At 37.3% G+C, this 15,772-nt stretch overlaps 1 protein-coding gene and 1 non-coding gene across 2 annotated transcripts in view; one reads left to right on the top strand and one right to left on the bottom strand.

Moving 5' to 3' along the window:
- BANK1 (B cell scaffold protein with ankyrin repeats 1) overlaps positions 1-15,772 on the top strand; it is a 315,795-nt gene that overhangs the window by 84,930 nt on the left and 215,093 nt on the right. The gene's annotated exons all lie outside the window — the stretch shown is intronic.
- On the bottom strand, positions 11,005-11,076 carry TRNAH-GUG (transfer RNA histidin (anticodon GUG)). Its single transcript has one exon. It is a non-coding gene; the product is annotated as a tRNA-His (tRNA).

Genomic DNA, 15,772 nt, shown 5'->3' with positions numbered 1-15,772 from the left:
TGCAGCTGTAAATGTAACATGCAAGCAAAAACAGCATCCAGTAATAGACAATGTTTGCAATAGGTATAGCAATTGCAGATGTGACATATAAATCTAATACATACTATAGGTGTTGTGTATTCAGTGGTGAATCATTTTATCAGACAGAAATTACTATAGTGTGACTACTCTACTGACTGTGTTTTAAAGGGATACTCTAAGCACCAATATACCTTAACACAATAAAAAATGAAGCAGTTTCGATGTATAGATCATGCCCCTGTAGTCTCACTGCTCATGTCGCTGCCATTTAGGAGCTAAAACAATTTTGTTTGTAAAACTCACACAGCCTACATGAAAAATGTTTTACATTTTCAATCAGCACAGTGTGTTTATGTTAGACGTTTTTATCTCCTGTCCTGTTACTTACTCTTTAATCACACTTCACACTTCACTTCGAATCCACTTTGAATTCTCACTTTAGTAAATAAGCTCTTTTGTATTTCGAAGAAGTTGTATACAATAGAAAATTAATCAACTTAGTAGTAAATAATAACCTAGTGCGAAAGTTCAGAATTACGTATTTAAGAGAAAATATTGCACAGTTGGTGGAGTAGCGCACATCATTTAGGTTATTATTGTGGTAATGAACTACTAAAAAATATCAGTCTATTTAGAGTATAGTATAACAATAACCACAATGCTATGGACACAAAAAGAGATCCAAATCTGAAAAAAAAATACTTTAGAGGTTTAGATAACCAACACGTATTGGTTCATTTGGGGTAGCAGGTAGGCTTCTATGTGAGGAAAACTCACACTATACCAAAATGAGCAGGCATTCTCTAATGTATTCATGTCCCAGATCCATGGAATTTATGAAGGATACAATGGTGGTATTCTAGGCTAAAATAAGCTAAAATAGGGATAAATAAGGAACATTCACCATGAAAGGTAAATAGAATGTATATCACTTTGAGCTCAGAATAGCAACTGGTTACCCACCATATTCTTGTTTTTAAAGGTGTCCTGGCAGGAGGTTTGATTTTGAGAGTCCTAGGGACACCCACTCATTTAAATGCATTAATTTTGTGATATTTTATTATATTTATCAATAAAGTCTATTGGCAGTTCAATGTCCACTTGGGACATATGAGCAGGTCTGGTAGCCAGCTCCAGAGCATCTGAACATAGGTTCCTTACATGTGGCTCCAACTTCTGAACAGTTTGATTTATAACTCTTATCAGTACATTAGCTGATACCCCAAATGTGTTGAATTAGGTAGCATTTTCTGTTTTTTTGTTGAAATTAAAATCTTTCACATATTACTATCAACAGCAAAAAAACAGGTGTGAGGAAGGCTGAACTTGATGGACGCAAGTCTCTTTTCAGCTATCTAACTATGTAACTATGTAACTAGTAATAGGCATTTTTCAACTTTTTTAATTTTCAAGGAATCAATTTCCTGCCACTCTGTGCAACAACTCTGAATAAATATCAATGTATCAAGCTGAGAATTATAGATCAGTAGGCCTAACAGTGCTACAGGGAAAATACTTGAATTAATAATGTGGAATGTGAGACCTAGATGTATTATCATATTTAAAAGTATTAGTTGCTGTTATTAACATAATTCTGAGAAAAATACATTTTGCTTAATTAAACTATTACATTTTTGTAAAAAAAAAAAATAGCGGAGACAGTGATCAATGAATGCTAATTGTAAGACTGCTCACATCATCTGATGAGGAAATTAAATATACATATATTTCTACAATTATCAGTTTGCCATATTATTTAGCTCAATTATATAAACTGACTTCTATATTCTCACAGTCTATCCATTGTTGTGATTTAAATTGTTCTATGATCAATAAACAGCTTAAGAAAAAAAATGCATTCTATATTTATTTTTTTAGCAATCAGCAAGAATGGAAATGTGAAGAAACATAGTATGCAGGATACATGCAATACAACATATACATTTATCACTAACATGTAGCCATTGCCATGAAGTTGCAAGTCAATAAATAATTCATATGTATTTGTCTAACTTGATTTAAGACTCCACTCTAAATGATAAATGTTGGCTATTTTACAATTTAACCCCTTAAGGACACATGACATGTGTGACATGTCATGATTCCCTTTTATTCCAGAAGTTTGGTCCTTAAGGGGTTAAAGCTTCATGTATTGTTCTGAGTGAGAGTGTTTAGTTACTTATTTGGCTAAACCATTTTAACTCTTTGAAGGACTCTTTCCAAGTCATCTTGAAATCATTTTAAAGAACACTAGCGCTTTGAATACACAACTGTATTCGTAACGCTATCATATGCTCCTGTCCCTAATTGACGTCCCCCACCCCAAGCATAAAATGGATAAAAACCCTTTTAACACTCACCAAGGGTCCTCGGCATTTGGATTAATCTCCTCTTCAAATGACGTCACGTTGATGGAGGAATATAATGCGCATGCGTGGTGAGCGCCACGCACATTTGAGCTTTCCCATAGACAAACATTGAATCAAAACTTTCCTATGGGAATTTTGTAGATGCTCGACAGCCACTTGAAGTTGTCTTAACCCCGCAATAGAAACTACAACTGAGATGAAGTGGTCTGGGTGCCTATAATGTCCCTTTAACTTGCTTACATGCATAAAGCCCTGTCTTGCCCCATAATATAATTATGATGTTTCTAATGTATCTTTATTTTGTATTTGAACATACAGGGCCAACACAGCTGGTCCAGTATACATGAGCATTGCTTTACCTGAAGAAGAGAGGAAACTCTCAAAAGCTTGTCTTTTAATATGCATTGTTTAGTCCAATTACAAAAGTATTATAGCACACATGCAATACTGTTATTTTGACATCTGAATTAATATGCTAACATGGCTGCACCAATCGACATACAGAGAAACGAGATAACTCCTCAGATCTCTGTATTAAAGTTGGACTTTACTCCCTGATTTTCTCACTTTAAGAAGTCCATTTGGTTACACTGTAGCATAAAATAGCATACATTTAAACAGTGCAAGTGATTTTATTTCTGATAATGTTTAAATCAGTGTTGCAATGTTACAGAGGACTTATTTTTGTATTATACATGTCACGGCTTCACTCTTGGTAAATAGACTGCCAAATAGCTGACCCGTTGACATTACTAATTAGTGTACGGAATTATGTTCAAACTTTGACGCAAACAATGAACACATGGGAATTATTAAATATTATTCTCATTGCAATAACAGGATTAATATTTGAATGGAAGGGAATAATTGCATAGTTAGAAGAGGAATAACATGAAGAGTGTAGAGACAAAGCAAATACAGAAATATGTTAATTATCAGAAAGGAGTGATAGTAATAGTGATAGTAGAAAATGAGATGATTATATTATATCAATGAACCGATACACAGGCAGCAGATATATGCATCAATATACCACCTTTTGTATACATGGTTGATTCTCACAAAATCTTTGTATCAAAGATTTCAAACATGACTTTTTTTAACAAGTCCATCAACAAATTTAATTTTTGTGCATTAATAATAAGGTCTGAAGTCTTTGTGAGCATTAAAGTAAAAACATTTACTGACAATTTAACACCTTTTTTAACATATCTTCCAAAATAAGACCTTAAAAATCTTTGCAACAACTTCAAAAGATTAATACAACTAGGAAGGTTTAGACATTTTCAAATTTTTAATTAGCATTTTTATTTAATTTTGACTGATTTCTCTTTTTACCGCAACACCTTTTGCAAACTACAATTTAATATTTTTAATATTTTCATTGAAACCTGACATTTTCATAATGAAAATTTAGAATGAAAGAACTTACTGTATAGATTCTGCACATGCATTTGAAAGCAAATAACTATTTTTCCATTTGTTAAATTAACATTAAATGAACATCCGTTGCCGTAATGATGAATAGGTTATGGAATCGTTGATGATTTTGGTAATAATAAAAAGATGGAAAAAAATTTCCATGAATTTGTGATGACCCTGAATGTAAATGACATCAACTTGAAACTAACAAGTGAAGTAGGGGGAAACAAAATGTATTTTTTGGATATTACCATCACACTGACAGAAGATGGATATCTTAAATCCACGCTATTTCGCAAACCAACAGCGACTAATAACTTATTTAACTGGGAGAGTTACCACCCTCCACCCCTCAAAAAAGGTATACCTATAGGACAATACCTATGTCTTCGACGGAACTGCTCCAATTTGGAGGACTTCAAATTGAAGGCTAAGACCCTTCGGAGTCAGTTCAAACAGAAAGGCTACCCGAATAGATGCATCAAGTATGCATACAAACGTGCATTACTTGCAGACCGAAATGACCTTCTTTCAGAGGACAATAATCGTAAATCACCACAGGATGTGATTAGATGCATTGGGAACTATGATGCTGGCTGGAATCAAATTCTTAAGATCTTGGAAAGATTCTGGCCTCTCTTGCATCAGGATCCCCATGTACATAAAGTGATCACCCCTCATGCATCTGTCACTGCAAGAAGGGGGCTTAATCTGAAGGATTTATTAGTCCCCAGCCATCTTAAGAACACCCCTCAGAATCCCACCTGGTTAAAGTCTCCAGTGTTAGGCACCTACCAGTGCGGTAGGTGTAAGGCTTGCCATTTCATACGTCGCCCATCCAAAACCTTTACAGATTCCTCCTACTCCCAAGAGTTTACGGTTAAAAACTTTTTTAACTGCCAAACAAAAGGCGTAGTTTATCTACTCACATGCTCGTGTAAAAAACTCTACGTAGGAAAAACCTCCAGGATGTTTAAACTGAGAATAAGGGAACACGTGAACTCAGTGAACCCTAGGAGACTGGTAGATACACCAGTCTCAAAACATCTAAAATTACGCCATAGGGGGTCCCCAAACGGGATTAGGTTCTGTGGTTTGGAAAAGGTCACCTTGGGACCAAGGGGTGGAGATCTGGATAAAAAACTCTTACAAAGAGAGAGCTTCTGGATATATAAACTCAAGACACTCTCACCCCTTGGTCTCAATGAGGGTTTCTCATACACCTCTTTTATCTCAGATTGAGTCGCATGGTCCCTTTTGTAAATTTGTAAATATGTAATTATGTAAATATATAGATATGCCTCATACACACCCATATGCTTGTATAGCACTTTGGATTTTTTATCACTTTGACGCTGCTGGTCCTTTATGTAGCCCTTACCTTTCTATATCAGAAGTACCAGGGTACCTTGTACCTGTACGCCTCAGTTGTTTATCTCGATGGTCTCATCACATAACCTTTAACAGGATTCTGTCTCTTTAAATACATAGAATCTAGGGTTCATGTATGCATTAACCTTGGAGTGTGTCACACTGACTCTCAGGCCAATTTGGTATGTCCAATTTAAAGACTTCCCACTAGAGGTCCGCTTTATTATTATTTTTATCTTGGTGAGTCAGTATAAGACTATCCAACTACTATCCCCCTATTAGGAACGATATTGGGCTGTGTGCACATATATATGTGTGACCAGATGCCGTTTTTATTCCCCACTGGACGGCTGGCTGAGAGCTATAGGGGTTACATTTACCCTGGATATATCCACCTACTATTTTTCCATTGGGAATGTTATTGGGCAGTGTACACATTTTTGTGTGCGATCAGATGCCGTTCCGATGTTCCACTGAACGGCTGACTGAGAGGTACAAGTGTTTTTAGCTACCCTGAATGACTGCTACTAACTTGGCACGAACGGTTTTATAATGAAACCAGTTAGGGGTTGTGTACAGATGTGGTCAGAAGCCGTCCTTATTTTCTTTTGGACGGCTGGCTGAGAGGCATAGGGGTTATAGTCATTCTGGATGACAGCCACCACTGGGTTTGAACGGCTTAACAATAAAGCCACCCAGGGGGCGTGTCATCCACGCATACTATCCGCTGATTGGACGAACCCCACGTGGGGTATAACCAATCCTATAAGCCCATCAGGGAAACCAATCTGCTTCTCTGATACCCACCCGGCATGGAACTCCTCTGCTAACCGGACGCATTAAGTTAATACTGCAGCAATGAGGGAATTGCTCCCCTACTCTTGTGATTGGTTACAGGAACTTTGGTAATTTTAGCGCCTTTCATATTTAAGGGAGGTTAGTGACTGCATTCAGTTGGTCCCTGACGAAGGTGCACTACCTAGGCACCGAAACGCGCGTCGGGCGTTTTGCTATTATTATTCTTTTGTTCTCACATGGGCACTTACTAAACACCTTGGGTGTGGAGCACCTTGATGATGCTCTAAACCACCACTTTTGATTTATTCGTTTTTTTTCTCTACCATGTCTGTCTAGCTAGTTGAAAAGGGAGAGAGGCTTTATAAAGTTACTGTCAGTACATTTGTTACTGACTTCTAATCTTGTTCTATATTTCTCTCTCCTTATACTACTTTACCTCCTCCTTGCATTATTAGGAAGGGGGGCTGGGGACCTATACTGCACCATCAAGTCTTAGGTTGAAGGTCCAGCCTCTAATATGCAATTGAGGAACATATGGCTGTGGGGTTACTAGGGGTAGGGATACTTTCATTTAGCTATTTTTCATTAAAGGATTTTTTTATTTTTCATTGCTTGTATCCCATATAGACCTCTGCACTTTATGTCTTTTGTATATATTTTATTTATATTTTTTTGAAGCACTTTCCTCTCTGTTTTGGGCGCTTCTACCACTAGCAGTTATACATATTTTTATTTTTCCAGTATGCTATACTCCTATCCAGGGATGCTTAGGGTCTCATTACTTGTTTGAGTTTGAGACCATCGAGCATCTGTCTTCTCCTGTTTTGCAATGATAAAAAGAATACTAAGAAAAATTACAGACCACCAATGTTTTCAAAACTATTGTGAATTAATTACTATGGCAAAGTATCTATTGTGTAAGCAGGATAATGCACTAGTAGAAAATCTGTTTAATGCACTCCAGTGGTGTTAAATCGCTCTACGTATCTTAACATCAGCTTGGCTGTAGGGTGCATGTGGCTATTGTATGCCTGTAACTAGTTTAGTCCTGTTACCTCTCCAACTCCTCCTGCTCGCTCTATCCAGCTTACAATTCAGTGCTTTACATATGTTGGTATACTTTGCCCAGATATCAAGCAACACAAGTAAGTGTCAAGCTGAGAATGTGACAGGCTCAGGCTCTGGTATGATACTGCAGCCGCTGGTCACGTGACCCAAGTTTAGGTCAGTATATTCTACAATAGTAATAAAATTAAAAACAATAATTACTGGCAATTTATATAATGCAAAAAAAATAATCAACAGTTAGTAAATAATATTTAAATTAAGAGTTCATAATATACATTTAAAAATAGTCTGTTTCATTAAATTCTCATTACTAAAACAGTTCTTTCTTCCGCAATTGGCCTTAAATTGTGTAGAGAATGGTGTTACGGAGGATAAGGAGCCTTAACATGTTTTGTTAACAATAGAGAAGCCATGGTGGCTAAGCAAATTATTACTCAATGTACAAAATTATACATGAATGCAGTATATTAACATTAACATTATATAACCTTTTTCTAAATGTAGAAAACTACCTGTATCTGTAATAGTAACCAATAGTGTTGTGTACACAGTCCGACATTGTTTAACTTTTAACAGGAGAAATGTAAAGAGATCTGCTTACCTGGTAATTATTTTGAAAGTACTGATTGCCGAGTTGCTTCATTCAAAATCATAGTCTATTTAAAATGATGTGCATTTGATTAAACAGTCCTTTTAAAATGATATGGATGATAAGTAGATGAGTTATTGACTCATGTTCCCACCATTTTTTCATTAATATTATACATGAATTCTGTTAATAATTTTCTGTGTTTTGAAAACATCTAGTAACACATTCTTTTTATTGTTTTTCAAGATATTTAAATTTTACTCTTTTTAAATTACAACATAACATAATGGTAATGAGAATTTCAGCAGCAAATGCAATAAAATACAAAAATAATTCATTCCTATGTTGCAAATAATCTTTGTGCAAATATAACCCCAAATAGAAACTAAAAAAACAAGAGAAGTGCTTTACAGTTAAACCCTGCTATATAGCTATATCTATACCAGTTCAGCAATATTACTCCTTTTTACACTATCTCTGCATATACCCATTGAGCCAGCCGATCAGAGCTACTTTGATCTGTTATATACTTTTAGAACTCTTAGTGTTATTGGTATATTTTTAGTTAGTGTCATTGGTTTAACACCTATCACTTTGTTCACCTTTTGTACATGAGCACACATTTTTTGCATTATTGTATTTTAGTACCAATAAAGTATTATTTTTTGCTAATTTAGTTCCTAGTCTGGCAGTACCTTTCAGGAATCTGGTATCTACTTCTAGTATCCTATTCATCACAGTCCTTTTCTGGTACACTTCTCTTGTTTCTTAGCCTCATATTTATATATTCATTAAAAGAATGAGGCTCAAAACTAATCATTCAATTTGTCAAAATCAATTTCACATTCCATGAACGAACCATATTTATTAATGCAAACACAAAAATTGTTCATTTTACTTTATTGTCATTATTACATTTATTAAGACATCTCTGAGTGTAACATAGAAATGAGGTTAGGGATCTCTCACTATTATTATTTTTTTTTGTCGTGCTATGTCGTGCTTGAAAGGCTCATCATTCTCAAATCTGTTCTCAATGCTCCAGATTTTATAGTATGTTTCTCTGTTAGCAGTGATATTACATGTGCCATATGTCAACTTAAACTTGGCAATATGGACTGTGCAGATGCTTAAATTGCTGAGAATTTGTAGTGTAAAATAGAAGAAACCAAAATGCTTTTTAGAAAAAACAGTAATAAATAGATGCATGCGGCAACTATTTTATAAATGGAATGGATTGACCATTTTATTATAATAATAATAATAATAATACACAATTTACTTTTATGTGCTCTACATAGCCTTGCATGAGTCCATTTCTTGAGGCACAACAGTGATTTGTACCTTGTGGAATTTACTTAGTATTTAGTATACTAAGTATTTACTTAGTATTTAGTATTTACTTTCATTAAGTCTTCACTTGATTGTAGGCTTTAGCATTGATCCATCTACTTCCTAGACATTGTCCTTGACTTGGATAAATGTTGTGAAGGGATATTTCTTCACCAAGGACCCAATTCTGTTATCCTCCACCACAGTCGTCTTCTATGATAATCCAGGTCTTTTGGTATTTTTGATATCACTAGTGTGTTCCTTATTTTAAAGAATATACCAATTTGGTAATTTTCAAGTCATTCCACTAATTCTCATTTGGATTGAAGTATGGGAATTATATAAGTGGCCATGTCACCTTGAGTGACCTTTGCAAGAAATACCCCAAAAGTGACAGTGCAGTTTTAACATGTTTCACCATATTAATTATTTTGTACCTTTTGGATCTAAAATGTTAGGTATGTTGCAAACAATTTGGTATGTTGTGCTAACAAATGGTAAAATACCTATAAAAATCAATTTTTATGTTGTAATAACAGTAAATATGGTAGCATCCAATGGAGAGGAAGTGGAGGTGTGAATATTTATGAATAACACTATAATTACTACATTTCTGTTCTAAGCAAAAGACCACTTATATTTTATTCCTAACTAAAACTAATTTCTGGCCTGACACAGCAATCTCTAATATTATGCTATGCTAAATAGTTTCATCCCATTCCAATATTACATTCATTGATTACCTGACTCTGAACAAAAAAAAACAATCATTCATCCAGCAGTCTTTAAACTCAGCAAGCGGAATGATTGACTACCTAGTGTTTGTTAATTTATTGTTCAATTTATTTATGTGTCAATGTTTTGGCATACAATAAAAAAGGCATATTCTATGACGAGAAAATAACTTTATAACTTTGCTCTATCAATGTATATGTCTATGGGTGTTGATATAACATACGCTCGAAAAAAAAGAATATACAGTTTTAAATCATTATGAGAGATAGTGATTGTAATTGCATGTTTACAATTATCATCAGCTAGAAAGTTCAATGATAGGTGGAAGGTTTATTTCTTAAAATATTGGGTTGCAGAGTGGTTGAGTGGTAGGCAATGTTCGGCACTCCAGATTTTGTGGATTATATCTCCACTGGGGATTTGCCAACATGCCTGTAAGAGCATTATGAAAGATGTAGCCCAGAGCATCTGGAGTGCTGAAGGTTGCCAACCCATGATTATTATTATCACTTGAATTAAAAAAAGCATCAAGGTATTCCACAGCGCTGTACAATTAGGGAAAATACAGTACATTGTACACAGATCAATACAAAAGATAAAGAGGGGCCTGATCCATACTGTATATCAGTGGCAGAATTACTGCCAGTGCAGCCAGTGTGGCTGCAATGGGGCCCACAGGCTAAGGGAGCCCATTGGGTGGCACATGCACTTAGGGACACCCAATGGTATTATTGGTATTAATTGGTATTAATTGTGAAACCAGTATCCTGTCATGTTGGCTGGCTTGGAGGAAGTGAGAGTAGTTCATTTGTAACCTGTTCTCTCCAGAATGTTTTTCCCAGCCTAAGCGCTAGGTTATCTTGATGCTGGACGAAATATTACTGAAGAACAAGAATAGTAAAATGCTGTTACTATTTATGGTCATAAGCCTTTCCTTTACAAAGAAGACAATACAATCTACAACATTTAGTGTTTAAGAGACCATTATAATCCCAGAAAGATTAAGCCCATTTGACTTGACCTTCATATAACCTATAGAGTGCGGTGGAGAGAAAGAAACATAGAAACATAGAATGTGACGGCAGATAAGAACCATTCGGCCCATCTAGTCTGCCCAGTATTCAGATTACTCTGGTTTCCAAGTACGTCCTGGGGATGTTACCTTAGCCCAACATCCAGGGGTTACCTTAGCCCAACATCCTGCGACCCAAGGGTTAGAACAGATTCTGAGGATGCATCAGCCCACTGAGCTATTTCACCTGCAAATGTACTTAGCGCTGAAGAGAAGGAAAATGGAGATGCCGTGACCCGGATTCGAACCGGGGTTGCTGCGGCCACAACGCAGAGTACTAACCACTATACGATCACGGCACAGCAGCCGAGCCAGGTAGGAGAATTACTGGGTATGAGCCTGATGAATTACCCCTAATTCTGCTTTGTTAGCTGTGTGGGCCTAAATAGAGGATGGTATAAATAATGGTGATTTGTTAAGCCCACTAACCAAGTAATTGCAGGACCAGGAGATATTCAGGTGTCTGGTGTTAAACAGAAAGGATCCAAAGTTATAAAACAGGCTAGATATAAGGTATAAAAAAACAAGGAATTTTCAAAGAAAAGGCAAGAAAAGATGCTGTTCGTATACCCATACATGGAAGGCACACTCATTTTATCTGCCTTTATGAGTGCAATATATATGTATTATCTAGTAGAACATACAGTGTTCATTCCGAAAGTACATTGGGGCAAATTTTGTGCAATTCGGACATTCGGATGCTTACATTCGGGGTTAGGGGTTAGGGGCAAAACAAGTAGTTGGGTTAGGGGTTAGGTTTAGGGTAGGGTTAGGCTTAGGGATAGGGTTTAGAGTTAGGGGTTAGAGTCCGAATTACTGAAGTTCTGAATTGCCGAAGTTCTGAATTGCTGAAGTTCCGGATTGCCGAAGTGCTGTATTGCCAAAGAGCCGAACCGAATGCCATAGGTCCGAATTGCAGAAGCAGGCTAATTTGCTTACTTACCCGAATTTCCGAACCAAACCAAATATTTTGCCCATACACATCCCTACCCCCAGCAGGGGGTCTCCAGCAAAAACATAGTAAAACACGCCCAGGCATCATTGTACCTGGGAGATACAGTCAGGTCCATAAATATTGGGACAGCAACACAATTCTAATCTTTTTGGGTCTATACACCACCACAATGGATATGAAATGAACAAGATGTGAGTTAACTGTAGACATTCTGCTTTAATTTGAGGGTATTTACATCCAAATCAGGTGAATGGTGTTGGAATTACAACAGTTTGTATATGTGCCTCCCACTTGTCAAGGGACCAAAAGTAATGGGACAATTGGCTGCTCAGCTGTTCCATGGCCAGGTGTGTGTTATTCCCTCATTATCCCACTTGCAAGGAGCAGATAAAAGGTCCAGAGTTCATGTCAAGTGTGCTATTTGCATTTGGAATCTGTTGCTGTCAACTCTCAATATGAGATCCAAAGAGCTGTCACTATCAGTGAAGCAAGCTATCATTAGGCTGAAAAAAACAAAACAAACCCATCAGAGAGATAGCAAAAACATTAGGTGTGGCCAAATCAACAGTTTGGAACATCCTTAAAAATAAAGAATGCACAGGTGAGCTCAGCAACACCAAAAGACCCGGAAGACCACGGAAAACAACTGTGGGGGATGACCGAATAATTCTTTCCCTGGTGAAGAAAACACCCTTCACAACAGTTGGCTAGATCAAGAACACTCTCCAGGAGGTAGGTGTATGTGTGTCAAAGTCAACAATCAAGAGAAGACTTCACCAGAGTGAATACAGAGGGTTCACCACAAGATGTAAACCATTGGTGAGCCTCAAACAACATCTAAAAAAGCCTTCACAGTTCTGGAACAACATCCTATGGACAGATGAGACCAAGATCAACTTGTACCAGTGTGATGGGAAGAGAAGAGCATGGAGAAGGAAAGGAACTGCTCATGATCCAGAGCATACCACCTCATCAGTGAAGCATGGTGGTGGTAGTGTCATGGCGTGGGCATGTATGGCTGCCAATGGAACTGGTTCTCTTGTATTTATTGATGATGTGACTGCTGACAAAAGCAGCAGGATGAATTCTGAAGTGTTTCGGGCAATATTATCTGCTCATATTCAGCCAAATGCTTCAGAACTCATTGGACGACGCTTCAAAGTGCAGATGGGCAATGACTTGAAGCATACTGCAAAAGCAACCAAAGAGTTTTTTAAGGGAAAGAAGTGGAATGTTATGCAATGGCCAAGTCAATCATCTGACCTGAATCCGATTGAGCATGCATTTCACTTGATGAAGACAAAACTGAAGGGAAAATGCCCCAAGAACAAGCAGGAACTGAAGACAGTTGCAGTAGAGGCCTGGCAGAGCATCACCAGGGATGAAACCCAGCGTCTGGTGATGTCTATGCGTTCCAGACTTCAGGCTGTAATTGACTGAAAAGGATTTGCAACCATGTATTAAAAAGTGAAAGTTTGATTTATGACTGTTAATCTGTCCCATTACTTTTGGTCCCTTAAAAAGTGGGAGGCACATATAAAAACTGTTGTAATTCCTACACCGTTCACCGTTCACCTGAAATGAAAGCACATATTGTTTGTTTCATTTCAAACCCATTGTGTTGGTGTATAGAGCCAAAAAGATTAGAATTGTGTTGATGTCCCAATATTTATGGACCTGACTGTAATTGAGTGTACTTTGCTTAAACTAATTATCTTGCAGGCACAAGAGGTATAAAATCTAAAACATAAAACACCCTACATAATAGTAATAATATTAAAAGGGACCTATATCCCCGGACAGCCTGGATCTGAGCGCTCAACAAGTGCAAATAGCGCTCAGATCCCACAAATACAGTCGAATCGCCACCGGGGTAAAGTTTTGAATGACTGCACACATGGAGACTGTCCAAAATAGTTCCATTAGAAAAATAGTAGCGGTCACTTTCAGGAGTCCCAAAACGAACAAAATACCAAACGGTTCCCCTTGCTCATAGGTAGCGATTGTTCCTCTTGTTCGTGCGTTCCTTTTCACCGAATATCGCTCTCCTTGTTTGTCAAGAGTAGAAGCAGGCGTTCATACAAAATCACAGGTGTTCGCGAGGTCAAGTGTCCGACTTATAGTTCCAGACACTTGACGACAAAGTCCCACTGCCTGCTTTCGGGAGACAAGCACATGTTGTTCGGTTATACGAACGATGGCTGCCCAGAGAGAGCACTTGTGGTTTTCTTTGAAGTTAAATGAGCCAGGGGGTGGTCGGTGTTCGGTAGATCAATCTATCGAATGCAGGGAAAATAACTTGGACAAGGAAATACAGGGTTTTGTCACAACCTTCACCTTGCCAAGTACTGAGAGTGTGGCAATGCTTATTCCTTAAGAATCAATTGAGGATTGGAAGGACGTTTTTCTGATAGAGTTGTCTGAGGTCTTTGGTCAGCCAAACTCCCAAGTATCTCCGGGAAGTGCCAGATTGAAAAGGAAGCCTGTGGAGGATAGATCTGGCCACATCCTGAGGCACTGATATCTTGAGGATTGTGCATTTGGAGTAATTGATGCAGAAGTTTGCCGATGAACATATTCATCAAACTTCTTCATGAGGTGAGAAAATTTGGTATCAGGATTTGTCACATAGATAGGGACATATACATATGTTGCTATCTAATGTTCAGTCTTGTCTGCCATAAAGCCCTTAGTAGGCAAGGACAAAGAGCAAGAGCGATAAAAGCCACCCATGACGGGTTCCATTATGAAAAGGAGTGGGTGCTGTTAAGGCTTCGTTGATGCAAATTCTGTCAGTAGGTGTCTCATAGAGAGAGCAGATCCAACTTAAAAAAAACTTTTTTCAAAGTTGCAAAAAGGAATTCCCACTTCAACCTGTTGAAGGAACTCTCTGCATCCGTTGATAGCAGGAGCAGACTCTTCGAAGCTAACCTAGAGTGGTGGATGCACAATAGGGTCAGTATAGTATTGTATCTTGACTCTCTCCTTGGAATAAAGCCCACTTGGTCTCCATGAATAAGGTCAGGAAGGAAAAGCTGCAGTATTCTAGAGAAAATCTTAGTAAATAGCATAATATCATAGTTCAAAACTAATACAGGGCAGTAGTTTGCGCATTGCTCAACTTCGTTGCCCTCTTTGGGAATCAAATAGATATTTGTGACCAGGGTTCATGGAAGAATGCTACGATCTTCTCAAATGTAATTAAATGGTTTCAGAAAATGTGGGGAAAAGATAGTAGCAAATTGTTTATAATTCCCTTAGGGGGAGACTGTCAGGTCCAGGGCATTTTCCTACTTTTGTGGTCTTGAGGGCTAAAGCTAGATCCTGCTCTGTGGGCAGCTCTTGTCTATATCTGACTGAATGTTGTGTGTGCATTGTTGGACTGTATAATAGTTTGGTCAGAGAGAGAATATAAATGGGCACAAAAGTATCTAATTGTTGCTGCTATCCAGTCTGGTAAGTATTAGATGTGTAAGACAAACTATTTATATAAAACTTACATAGAAGGGAAACTCATAGGAAGAGTATGATGTAAAAATACAACCTGGTTATAAACAATCTAAAAGGAGGAAAAAATAAATATAGTGTAACACAGTAACATCTATAATAAAGAGGAGGGGAGGTAGAAAACTCACACGTTCTCAAACGGGATAACATTTTGGGTAAAATCATCCCAGACAGACCAGTAGTGATATACAAAAAAGCTAATAATCTAAAAAACCGACTTGCCCCCAGTACTCTTCCACAATCTAAGAAAGTAAATTATCTCACACTTGGAAAAAAAATAAATAAAGTGTTTCTTCAAATGTGGAGAATGCACTACTTGTAAATTCCAGGAAAGGAGAACAACTTCCTTTTCTGGCCCTTACCCTAACAAGACATACGACATAAGGAATTTCATTAACTGTAAAAGTACTTTTGTGATATACTTGTTACAATGTGGCTGTGGGGCCCAATATATTGGCAGAACATCTAGAAAGTTACATATTGGGCTACGTGAACATTTTAATAATATTCGTAAGGGTAATAGTGACCATTCA

This window comes from Pelobates fuscus, chromosome 6 (genome assembly GCF_036172605.1).
Source record: "Pelobates fuscus isolate aPelFus1 chromosome 6, aPelFus1.pri, whole genome shotgun sequence".
NCBI classification, from domain to species: Eukaryota; Metazoa; Chordata; class Amphibia; order Anura; family Pelobatidae; genus Pelobates; species Pelobates fuscus.
Note: the sequence above shows the minus strand (reverse complement) of the source record. Positions and strands in the feature narration are given on the sequence as shown.